This window comes from Gossypium raimondii, chromosome 11 (genome assembly GCF_025698545.1).
Source record: "Gossypium raimondii isolate GPD5lz chromosome 11, ASM2569854v1, whole genome shotgun sequence".
NCBI lineage: Eukaryota > Viridiplantae > Streptophyta > Magnoliopsida > Malvales > Malvaceae > Gossypium > Gossypium raimondii.
This window is the reverse complement of record NC_068575.1, coordinates 25,458,811-25,472,019: the sequence shown is the minus strand read 5'-3', so window position 1 is coordinate 25,472,019 and position 13,209 is coordinate 25,458,811.

Genomic DNA, 13,209 nt, shown 5'->3' with positions numbered 1-13,209 from the left:
GATTTATAACACTATAAAACAAGAAAAAAAAGAAAGAGAAGTAAGCATGTATCTTAGTAAGTACGTATGTAATTGATAAACAAATTTAAAACATGTTTCCATAGATAACATAATTTTAATCAACCATAAATTTGATATTTATTCAAATTCCAGCAAACTGTTTTTCTGCATCGCAATCACTAAATTATTTTTATCCAGAGTTACGGAACTCCAAATTAAGTTCCATAAATTTTTCGTGAAACTAGACTCATATACCATCTTATCATAAAATTTTTAGAATTTTTTACTTGGAAAATTAATACAGTTTATTCTTTAAAGTCACCCCTATTTCACTAGTCAACATCTCTGACCTTTCTTCACTAAAAATAAATTATCTCACTGTACAAAATTTGGATGATATTTTTGTTTGTTTCTTTTGAAAATAGACTCATTAAGGATTCTAATAATATAAATTATATCTCATAATTATGTTTTTATAATTTTTAATGACTTTTCCAAGTCAGAATAGGGGATTCCAAAATAAGTCCGACCCCGCCTCACTAAAATTAAAATATCTGAAACTATACAACTGTTTTGCTTGATCTGCTTCTTTTATATAAAAGTGGACTCATTAAGATTTAATCCCATATCTTATTCAATCAATACTCAATTTGTACAATTTTTGGTGATTTTTCAAACTAACATCACCTCCAGTGTTTGAATCTGTTCTGTTTCAATTTCACTCATTTACATAACATTACAACAATTTATTTTGTAAGCACAGTACGAAACTTCATCACTCCAGTTACTCTTTAGCAAATTTTCACACTTCAATCACATACTCATATTTGTTTATCAATACTCATATTCCATTGAACTCATATTTGTTTATCAATACTCATATTCCATTGAACACGTCGGTATAATAGCGAATATTCGGTGGTTTGCACATAGTGCCACCCGTGTAATTATTATCATTAAATACACGTAGTAGCCTTCACATAGTACTACACACGTGATCAAACTTTCTGGTTCACGTAGTAGCCTGCATATAGTACTACGCACGTGACCAAAGCCTTCTAGTATACATAGTAGCCTGCACATAGTACTACACATGTGACCATTATCTATCGATACCCATAGTAGCCTGCATTTAGTACTACGCACGTGTTTATAGGAACTTTATTTAAGCCTTTCTTATTCCGACAGTCCCACAGAGATTGTTACTTTTCAAGGATTTACAATTTATCCGTACACAAATAAAAATTTCAATATTTAAGTCCAATCCCATAACAAATTTAATAATTCAATTCAACTACTTCACTTATTACTTGTCAATGATATATCCACAATTTAAGTAGATTTTAGTCGATTCAACTATCAATTCTAAATTTCTAATTATTATATAACTATTTCACATTCAACCATTTCTCATATATTATAAGAAAATATCAGAAATAGTTATAAACAATGTATTAATTACATACTACTTACCTCGGTGAAAAATATAGGAATTTTGCAATTCAATCCACAATCTTTTCCTTTCCCTTATCGAGGTTGATTCCACGCCTTTCTTGATCTATAATAGCAAATTTAGCTTGTTTAATATTCACATTTCTCAAAATAATCCCCAAATCAACTTTTGACAAAATTATAATTTTGTCCCTAAACTTTTGCATATTTACATTTTTGCCCCAAAGTTCAAAAATTAAATTTTATTCCTTATTCTTATGTTTTATAACATGCTGAACATTTTTTCCTTCTATGGCAACATCAAATTCTCACTCTAACTCTTACTTATGACATTAAATATGTTTACCGATTTTGTTATTTTCCTCGGTTTCACTTAAAATCGACTAGCAAAAGTTGTTTAACATAAATTCTAGCTTCATATTCTTCCATAAAACATCAAAATACATACATTGCACACATGGGTAATTTTTCAAATTTCAACCCTAGCTCAAAATAACAGTAGAAATAGATAAATCGAGCTACGGGAATCTAAAAAATGCAAAGAACATTAAAAACGGGGCTAAAATGCACTTACAATCAAGCTTGAAAGTGGCCAAAACCCTAGCTATGGAGTCCTTCAAGTTTCGGCAGCAAGCAAATATGATAACACCATTTTTTTTACATCTTTTTCCCATTTTAATTATATTTATTTACTAAATGACCAAACTGCCCTTAAAAAATATCCTATTTCACTTATTTCTTGTCCATTTTTGTCCATCACTAACTAATGGTCTAATTACCACATAAGGACCCCTAATTTATAATTCCATAACAATTAAACACCTTTAACAAATAAAACTCAACTTTTGCACTTTTTACAATTTAGTCTTTTTGACTAAATTGAGTGCCCAAACGTCAAAATTTTCGAACGAAATTTTCACGAAATCTTTCCGTAAATTGTAGACCATAAAAATATAGTAAAAATAAAATTTTCCTCTTCAGGTTTGTCGTCTCGAAACCACTGTTCCAACTAAGCCCTAAATCGGGTTGTTACAAATACCACGATGAATATGTCTAAATGTGATCTAAAAATTTTGTTCATTAAATCCATAAATACTACAAGTGCATTAGTCAAACCAAACGGCATCTCAAGAAATTCATAATGTCTGTACCTGGTCCTGAACGCGGTTTTTGGCACATCTGAGTCTTTAACTTGGAATTGATAATAACCCGAACAAAGATCAATCTTTGAAAACACTACTGCGCCTTTCAACTTATCAAATAGACCGTCAATACATGGTAATGGATATTTTTTCTTGATCGTAACTTTATTCAATTGTCGATAATAGATACATAATCGTATTGATCTGTCTTTTTTCTTAACAAACAGAATAGGTGCACCCCAAGAAGAAAAACTAGGTCAAGCAAAATCTCTATTTGTCAACTCTTACAACTGCGTTTTTAGTTCTTTCAACTCTATAGGTGCCATTCTGTAAGGAGCTATTGATATCGGAGATGTTCTTGGCACTAACTCAATAGAGAACTCGACCTCTCGGATCGGTGGTAACTCGGGTAACTCTTCTAGAAACACATCTGGATACTCACAAACCACTAGAACTGATTCTAGCTTCAACTCAGAAACTCAAGAATCAAATATATAAGCAAGATACACATCATAGCCTTTTCTTAGCATATCTCTGTGCTGACATAGCCAAAATAACATTAGACATACTATCCAATTTATCTGATTCAATTTGAAGCTTTTCACCATTCTGACATTTTAACACAATAAGCTTTCGTCTACAGTTCACAATGACATCATGCAGAGTCAACCAATCCATACCTAAAATCACGTCAAACTCATCAAACGGTAATAGCATCAAATCAGCCGAAAAGTTACAACCTCGAATCATCAAAGGACAGTTTTTACAAACCTTATCAACTAACACGTACTAACCTAGGGGGTTCATTACTTTAACCATAAATTCAATGGACTCAACAGTCAATTTCTTACTTAACACTAAATTCATGCATACATACGAATGTGTTGATCCCGGATCAATCAAAGTAGTAACATCAGTATCAAAGATAGAAAATGTATTCGTGATAACATCTGGCACTAAAGCTTCCTCTCGAGCATGGATCGCATAAGCTCTAACTAGTGCCCATGCCTCAAACCTCATAGCTGAGTCTTTTGTTCCACTACAGCTATTGCCCGCATTTTCAAGGTTCCAAGGTGGTCTACCTCTCGTAGTAGTGTTGCTCAATCGAACAACCTGAGCCTTTTCTTTCTCTGACCTCTCCAAGCAATAACTGAGATTATGCTCAAATGAACCACATCTGAAACACGACTCATCTTTCAATCTGCACTCCCCTAAGTTTTGTCTATTACATTGCTAGCATTCAAGCCTGTTTCCCTTAACACTACCCACACTCGCTGTAACACCCTTAACTCATATCCGTCGCCAGAATAGGGTTACAGAGCATTACCGAACTTATCACATAAACAATCATACATTTTCATGTTCATTTCTCATATCCAACCAATAGTCACACAAATTCAATCATATAGTCCATAACACGAGCCCTTGAGGCCCAACACAAGAATTAAAAACAATTCGGGACTAAATTGAGAACCCATAGAAGTTTTGGAAAAACATTGAAAATTTTTAAAGTGCAAGGAACACATGCCCATGTGACCAGGTCGTGTGTCTCACACGGTCAAGAGACACTCCCGTGTCTCAGGCCGTGTGGGCATTCGAAATGGGATCACATGGCCATGTCCCAACCCATGTCCAACCACGTGTAACTCACTGACTTGGGTCACACGGCCAACCACACGCCCGTGTGCTAGGCCGTGTGAGGTTACCTAATTGCTTTCTTTAGAAGTTATAGGGGACTCACAACCATGTCACCTGGCTGTGTGTCACACACGGCTAAGACACACGCCCGTGTCTCTGCCCATGTGGTCAAAATAGGCTATGTTCCAAGCCACATTCCTCACCAAAAATTTTACAACTTACACATACCAAAAAGCATATGACCATATCATCAATAGGCATTCAAACCAACTACAACCAAGTCTAAATTATGCAATTTCATTACCGAAAATCATAAAATCTTAGACATCACAACTAGCCATTAAAAAAAACATACCGATATCACCACCAAAAGCTACTTAAATGGTCAATTGCATTTATGCACCATCTTGCTTAAATATAACATGCATACCATTTATCAAGTTCACCTATTAAATACCAATCTACCAATGCACAATCAAAGCATTCCCATGGCAATGATAAATCATACAAGATGAGGCTAGCCACACATATATACACATACCAACATATACCAAATCAAGCCACATTAAATGGCTAATTACAAAACAAAACATATAGGCTTTCATTAGCCAAATGACCTATACATGCCATATAACCAAAATACAATATTCATAAGCACCAGAAGAGCCACTAGATAGTGTGATAAGATCTCCAACAACTTCCAATCCGAGCAAGCTTCCGAATGACTATAAGACACGAAAAAGTAAATAGAGTAAGCAATTAAGCTTAGTAAGTTCATATAACTGAAAATATAACTTACCAATCAACCACAATTAGGCAAGTAATTTAAATTATAATGCAACTCAATTTGGCTTCTTTAGCCTAACATATCATCACCAATAAAGTTAATTATGGAATCACAAATCTCATAGATTCAATTTCCACATGATTCACGTACATACCTGTACTGGTTCATATTGTACTCATACACTCTCGTAACATCACTGAGCGTGTTGAACCATTTGGAATAATATGGGATACTCGGGTATCTCACACACTAAGTGTCAATACATGGTCGAAACCATTTCTCTCATATCTCATATAGATGCTCACTCTCGAGCCATCGCTAGGTATGCTCACACAAGCTGACAGTCAAGACGTAGCTACACGGTGTAGCTTACACAAGCTGTCGAGTAATCGCAACACATGCCGAAAAACTTAGCCATTGGTAGAATGTACGAGACCAGCACCCAAACACGGTAACCACTAATGGCATGTCATTTGTATCATATCTATTCCTAAGGTTCAACTGGGATCCATACACTTGCTAATATCTCATCTAGAATTTTCGTAGTATCATATCATCACAATTATATCAAATAAGCATTAAAACACATATATAATTCAAAGCTTATTAACATACGAACTTACCTCGAACTCGTACGAAGGAAAATGATTGTTTAGTCCAAAACTTTATCTTTTCCCCAATCTAATTCGGTACGTTGTTTTTCTTGATCTATATAATCAAATTTAAATCATTTAACCATTAATCTATTCAATTCAATCCAAATTTATGTTTTGGCAAAATTACTATTTTGCCCCTAAACTTTTAACTTCTTTACAATTTAGTCCCTAGCTTTTAAAAATGCAAATTCATGCAATTTAATCTACACCCATGCTAGTCGAACTTCATACAAGCTTATAGCAGCCCACATATTTCATTAATTTGCATATTTCACCACATAAATTTCAATTTTCCCAATTTAATCCCTATTTGACATTTTCAATCAAAATCACTTTATAAAACTTGTTTAACTTGCAACAAAGTCTCATAATCTATCATTAAGCATCAAGAATCACACAAGAGCATTCATGGTACAACCCTCAATCTTTAATAGTTTCACAAATTAGTCCCTGGGCTAGCTAGATTGAACTATAATGACTCCAAAAACATAGAAATCATTAAAAACGGGACAAAATTGCACTTACATGCACCCAAGAACTATGGCCAAACCTTCAAACCCTATCATGCCTTTTCTCTTCTTAAAAATTCATTGGATATCACTTAGGAAGATGATATGTTTTTGTTTGTATTATTTTATCTTTAACTAATTTATTAATTTAAAATTTTAGCCTTTATAAACATTAAACTTTACACAAATGCCAAGCCATTATCATCCACTAACATATTAATGATCTAATTGCCATATAAGGACCTCTAATTTAAAGTTCTATAGTTATTTAACACTTTTAGCTATTAGAACCTAACTTTTACACTTTACGCGATTTAGTCCTTTTATCAAATTAAGCATACAAACGATAAAATTTCTTAACGAATTTTTTATATGACTCTACTATCATGCTGTAGGCATTAAAATAATAATTAAATAAATTTTTTGACCTCAGATTTGTGGTTCCGAAACCACTATTTTGATTTTACTAAAAATAGGTTGTTACACTTGCTACAAACGTAGCCTAAGGTTTCGAACTCGAATGTTGTTTACCACGATCCATTCCAGAATAACCTATTGAAGCTAAATTACAACTATGATACTCTTTTGATTTCTTTGACGTGATGAATATGACTTTCCCAAATGTTGTTTTCCTGAATCACAAGCTTCAGAATCGGGTTTTCTTTTTTCTTCACTAAGCTCTTCAGCCTTGTGTGCTTTATCAACTAAAACCATGAATTCTTTTAGTACAAGAATCCTGACAAGTAGCATTATATCTTCATTTAGTCCGTCTTCAAATTGAGTGCACATTGCGGCTTCTGTTGGTATGCATTCTCGAGCATATTTGCTAAGTCATACAAATTTCCTCCCATAGATATAGACATCCAACCCTATTTCAGCTCAAGAAATTCTTTACGTTTCTTATAAAGAAACCTCTGGCTCACGTACTTCTTTTGAAACTCTGTCTAGAAAAACTCTCAATCAATCCGATCTCTCGGCACGACAAAAACTAGAGTGTTCCACACATTCAGCCGGCCTACAAGATAATCCGTCAAAAACCCTGATAGCCTTTTCTAACCAGAACTTGGCTCTCTATGGATCATCTTCAGCTGTACCTCTCAACTCTTCAGCCCTATACTTATGTGTCTCATCAATTGGAGGCTTACTTGCTCGTGTTGGTTCCAAACCCTAAGGAACTACGAGGACAAGTTGGGGAACAGGTGGGGTGGAGGTCATTGAGCCATCAGGTTTGCTCGTACGAGCTCGGTAAACCGTTCATTCATCATTTGGAAAAACACTTCCTTAGACTCTCCTCCCCGACCCTCGGATACAGGCCTCGTGCCACTCGATGGTGCCCCGTGGATGGAGGCTTGTGCATTACTCTCTACTTCATTGGAGTCAGCTCGGTTGAATGACAATTTTATATGAAATAATAGTTCAAAATAGGTCAGGAGTTATCACACTATCACAGGTTATATAAAGGCATGTATTTCTAGACTCGTACACGCTATGCTCAGTCCAGAATCGACTAAATCGTAGCATTGGTACCACTAAATGAAACACCCCTAACCCGTATCCATCATCGGAATAAGGTTACAGAGAATTACCGTAACATTTTAACTTTAAACATTCAATTTCAAACATTTCATAAATCATAACATAACTCACTCAAACACATGCATTTCGTCCCTAATTTGAGCCCTCAAGGCCTTAGAAACACTTTAGAAACGATTCGGGACTAAATCAAAAACATTTAGAACTTTATGGAAAAATATAGAAAATTTCACACTGCAGGGGTCACATGGCCGTGTGGCCAGGCTGTGTGACTCACACGGCTGAGACACACGGCCGTGTCTCAGGCCATGAAAACATTCAAAATAGGGACACACGGTCGTGTCTCAGCCCGTGACCGTGCTTGTGTAACTATCTGACTTGGGTCACACAACCAAGCCACATACCCATGTGCCACGTCGTGTAACTCTCAAAATGGCCTCACACGCCTATGTGATGAGCCATGTGCTGGGCCATGTAACTACCTGATTTGTAACCCTTTGAAACCTACAGGAGACACTCGGCCATGTCGCATGGTCGTATGTCACACACGGTTGAGACACGCGCCCGTGTCTTAGGCCGTGTGGACAATAAATAGACCAAATTCAAGCCCTTTCTTTCACCCAACTCAAGAACACACCTACAAGACATTTGCACATACAATCAAAACATACCTAAAACATGCATAATAAAACCAATTCAATAGGTCATTTATCCAAACAACCAATATGCCAAAAGGCACCTCAATCACAAATCATCAAATCAACCTAAACTGTAACACCTCTTACCCGTATTCATAATCGAAACAAAGTAAGAAGTGTTATCAAACGATCTGAAATATTTTTTTCAAAAATTTTGATATAATTCCTTTTCATAAACATTCAATTCCTCCTACGAATTCTCGAAACACAATTTAAAACAACTTCAATATTTCAACCAAATACAATTATATGTTAAGACACAATTTATCCATCCACAACATTCTAATTACTTTGTTAATAGTTTAAGGAAACAATTTATCAATTAATATACACCAACATTTTAAACCAAACAATATTCTATACATATATATAAATTTATACCACATTACATTAAGTCATCTATACATACCATTTTTCAAAGTATTGGTTGCAAATTACCCAAAAGATGATGATGATAGTGTGGATAATGTTCTGACCCCGTCCAATTCCCGAGCTGATTAATATCACTATAAAACAAGGGAAAAATAAAGAAGAGTAAGCTTATATCTTAGTAAGTATGTACGTAATTGATAAATAAATTTCAAGCATGATACCATGTATAATATAATTTTTATCACACATAAATCTATTATCTATTCAATTTCCAGCAAACTGTTTCTCTGAGTCACAGTCACTAAATTATTTTTATCTAGAGTTACAGAACTCCAAATTAAGATTCGTAATTTTTTCCTGAAACTAGACTCATATACCTTCTTACCATAAAATTTTCAGAATTTTTGGTTTATCCAATTAGTACAGTTTATTCTCTAAATATTCCCCTTTTTCACTGCTTGACACTTCTGACCTCTCTTCAGTAAAAGTCCGTTATATCTTATTACAGAGTTCAAATGATGTTCCCACTTATTTCTTTTGAAAATATATTCAATAATATATTTAAGAATGTAAATTTCAAAACATAATTATTTTTGTAAACTTTTAGTGATTTTCCAAAGTCAGAACAAAGGATTTCGAAATCATTCAGACATTGTCTCACTAAAATTCCAATATCTCAAAATATATAACTCCTTTGTCCATTCTTTCAATTTTACATGAAAGTAGACTCATTAAGATTTAATTTCATATATTATTCAACAACCAACTAAATTTACATAATTTTTGGTGATTTTTCAAACTAAAATCACTGTCACTGTCCAAATCTATTCTATTCCAACATCCTTCATTCACATAGCACTATAACCATTTATTTTATAATACAATACACGACTTCATCACTTCAGTCACTCTTTCGTAACTTATCATGTTCCAATCACATACTCATATCTCATTGAACATATCGGTATAACAACAAATATTTGGGGTTTTTCGCACAGTACTTCCCATGTTACTTTTATCATTCGATACACATAGTAGCCTTCACATAGTACTACACACGTGATCAAGTTTTACGGTTCACGTAGTAGCCTTCACATAGTACTACACACGTGACCAAAGCTTTTCGGTACACATAGTAGCCTTCACTTAGTAATACATATGTGACCATCATTTATCGATTCACATAGTAGCCCTTACACAGTACTACACACGTGACCAAAGCTTCTCTGTACACATTGTAGCCTCCACTTAGTACTACACATGTGACCATCATTTATCGATACACGTAGTAGCCTTCACACAGTACTACACACGTGTTCATCGATACCTTATTCAAATCTTTACCATTCCGACAGTTCCACAAAGATTCTTACTTTCCAATAATTTACAATTTCTCCATAGCACATTATAATATCAATTCTTCCACTCAACTCCATAACCAATTTAATAATTCGATTTAAATCATTTCAACCATTACTTGCAGTTGGTATATCCATAAACCAAGCTGATTTTAAACAAATCAACTATCAATTTCAAATTTCTAACTTTAATATAACTATTTCATATCCAACCCTTTCGCATATATTGTCATGAAATATAACAAAAATAATTATAACAATGTATTAATTACATACAACTTACCTTGATACTAAATGTAAAGATTTTGGAATTTAATCCCCAATCTTCTCTTTTCCCCGATTAAGGTTGACTTCTCGTCTTTCTTGATCTATAACAGCAAATTGAGCTTGTTTAACATTCATATTTATTAAAACAAGCTTCAACTCAAATTTTGTCAAAATTATGATTTTGTCCCTAAACTTTTTCATAATTACATTTTTGTCCCCAAGCTCAAAAATTAAATTTCACTCGTTATTCTTATGTTTTACAACATGCTGAACACTTTTTCCTTCTATGGAAATATCAAATTCTCACTCTAACATGTACTTATGAACATTAAATATTTTTACCGATTATGTCGATTTACCCGTTTTCACTTAAAATCGCTTAGGAAAAGTTGTTTAACATAATTCCTAGCTTCATATTCAACAATAAAACGGAAAAATAAACACATTTGACCTATGGATATTTTTCCAAATATGAACCCTAACATGAACTAATGGTAGAAATAGCTAAACCGAGCTACGAGGATCTCAAAAATGTGAAGAACATTAAAAACGGGGCTAGGATGCACTTACTATGAGCTTGAAAAAGCAAAGAAACCCTAGCTATGGTGTCCCTTAAAATTCGGCAGCAACTATGGAGAAGATGACACCATTTTTCCATCTTCTTCCCATTTTATTTCTTTTTATTACCAAATGACTAAAATGCCCTTACTTGAAATAATCTATTTCACTAATTCTATGGCCATTTTTGTCCTTAAATTATCTAATGGTCTAATTGCGACATAAGGACCTCAAATTTAAAGTTTCATAGCAATTGGACACCTCTAACATATAGAACCCAACTTTTGCACTTTTTACAATTTAGTCCTTTTGACTAAATTGAGTGCCCAAACGTCAAAATTTTCGAACAAAATTTTCACAAAACTTTTTCGTGAAATTGTAGACCATAAAAATATAATAATAATTATATTTTACCTCATTGGATTTGTCGTCTCGAAACCACTAGGCTCAGAATCGGGCTATTACAATTCTCCCCCTTAGGGATTTTCGTCCTTGAAAATCTTACCGAAAAAGAGGTTTGGGTACTATTTCCTCATAACTTCCTCCAGTTCCCACGTATCTTCTTCCATTTTATGTTTTTGCCGCAACACTCTTACTAAAGCTACACTCTTATTCCTTAATTGTTTGACCTCTCGAGCCAAAATCTTTATTGGTTCCTCCTCATAAGTCATATCTGGTCGAATTTCTATCTCTGTAGGAGAAACTATATGTGAAGGATCCGAATGATAGCGTCGCAACATCGATACATGAAATACATTATTTATTCTTTCCAACTCTGCTGGCAAGGCTAACTGATAAGCTACAGGTCCAATCCTTTCAATAACTTCATATGGTCCAATAAAACGCGGACTCAATTTGCCTTTACGGCCAAATCTCAAAATCTTCTTCCATAGAGATACTTTTAGAAACACTTTATCACCCACTTGAAACTCAATTTCTTTTCTCTTTAAATCTGCATATGACTTTTGTCGATCTGAAACAGCCTTTAAACAATCACGAATTACTTTCACCTTTTCTTCAGTTTCTTTCACCAAGTCAACTCCATGAATCTGGTTCTCACTGTGCTCAGTCCAATACAAAGGTGTTCTACACTTACGTCCATATAATGCTTCGTACGGTGCCATTCGTATACTCGACTGATAGCTATTGTTGTAAGCGAATTCAACTAATGGTAGATATTCCTCCCAACTGCCTGAAAATTCTAAAATACAACACCGGAGCATGTCTTCAAGAACTTGAATCACTCTTTCAGATTGCCCGTCAGTTTGCGGATGGAACGCAGTACTAAAGTTCAATTTTGTACCCAGGGCCTCTTGCAACTTTATCCAAAACCTCGAAATGAACCTCGGATCTCTATTCGATATAATGGATTTAGACACCCCGTGCAATCTCACAATTTTAGCAACATATAACTCCGCCAACTTGTCAAGTGAGTAAACAATGCATACCGGTATAAAATGAGCCGACTTTGTCAATCTATCAACGATTACCCAAATAGCATCCTTTTTCCTTGGAGTCAGAGGCAATCCCGTCACAAAATCCTTCGTGATGCTATCCAATTTCCATTCTAGAATCATTACTAGTTGAAGTAAGCTCGATGGTACTTGATGCTCAGCTTTCACTTGTTGGAAAATTAAACACTTTGATACAAATTCCGAGATATCCTTTTTCATGCACGGCCACCAATACAATTTCTTCAAATCATTATACATTTTCACACTACCTGGATGAACTGACAAATCACCACTGTGTGCCTCACATAAAATGGTCCGAATCAACTCATCATTTTTTGGTACACATATTCTATCTCGGAACATCAGACAATCATCTGATCTAATTCGAAAATCTGAACCAACACCTGATTCACACTGAGCTCTCCTGGCTTGTAATACACTGTCATTCTTTTGGGCTTCCCGAATTTGCTGAAGGAATAACGGTCTAGCCCTCAATTCAGCCAAAATTGAACCATCATCAGATAAAGTTAATCTCGTACGCATAGCTCTCAAAGCAAATAAAGACTTTATGCTCAAGGCATCAGCAACCACATTAGCTTTCTCGGGGTGATAGTCAATCACTAGCTCATAGTCTTTTATTAGTTCGAGCCGCCTTCGTTGTCGTAAGTTCAAGTCTTTTTGATTCATTAAATACTTCAAACTTTTATGACCAGTGAAGATTCGACATTTCTCACCATACAAATAATGACGCCAAATTTTTAAAGCAAAAATAATGGCAGCCAATT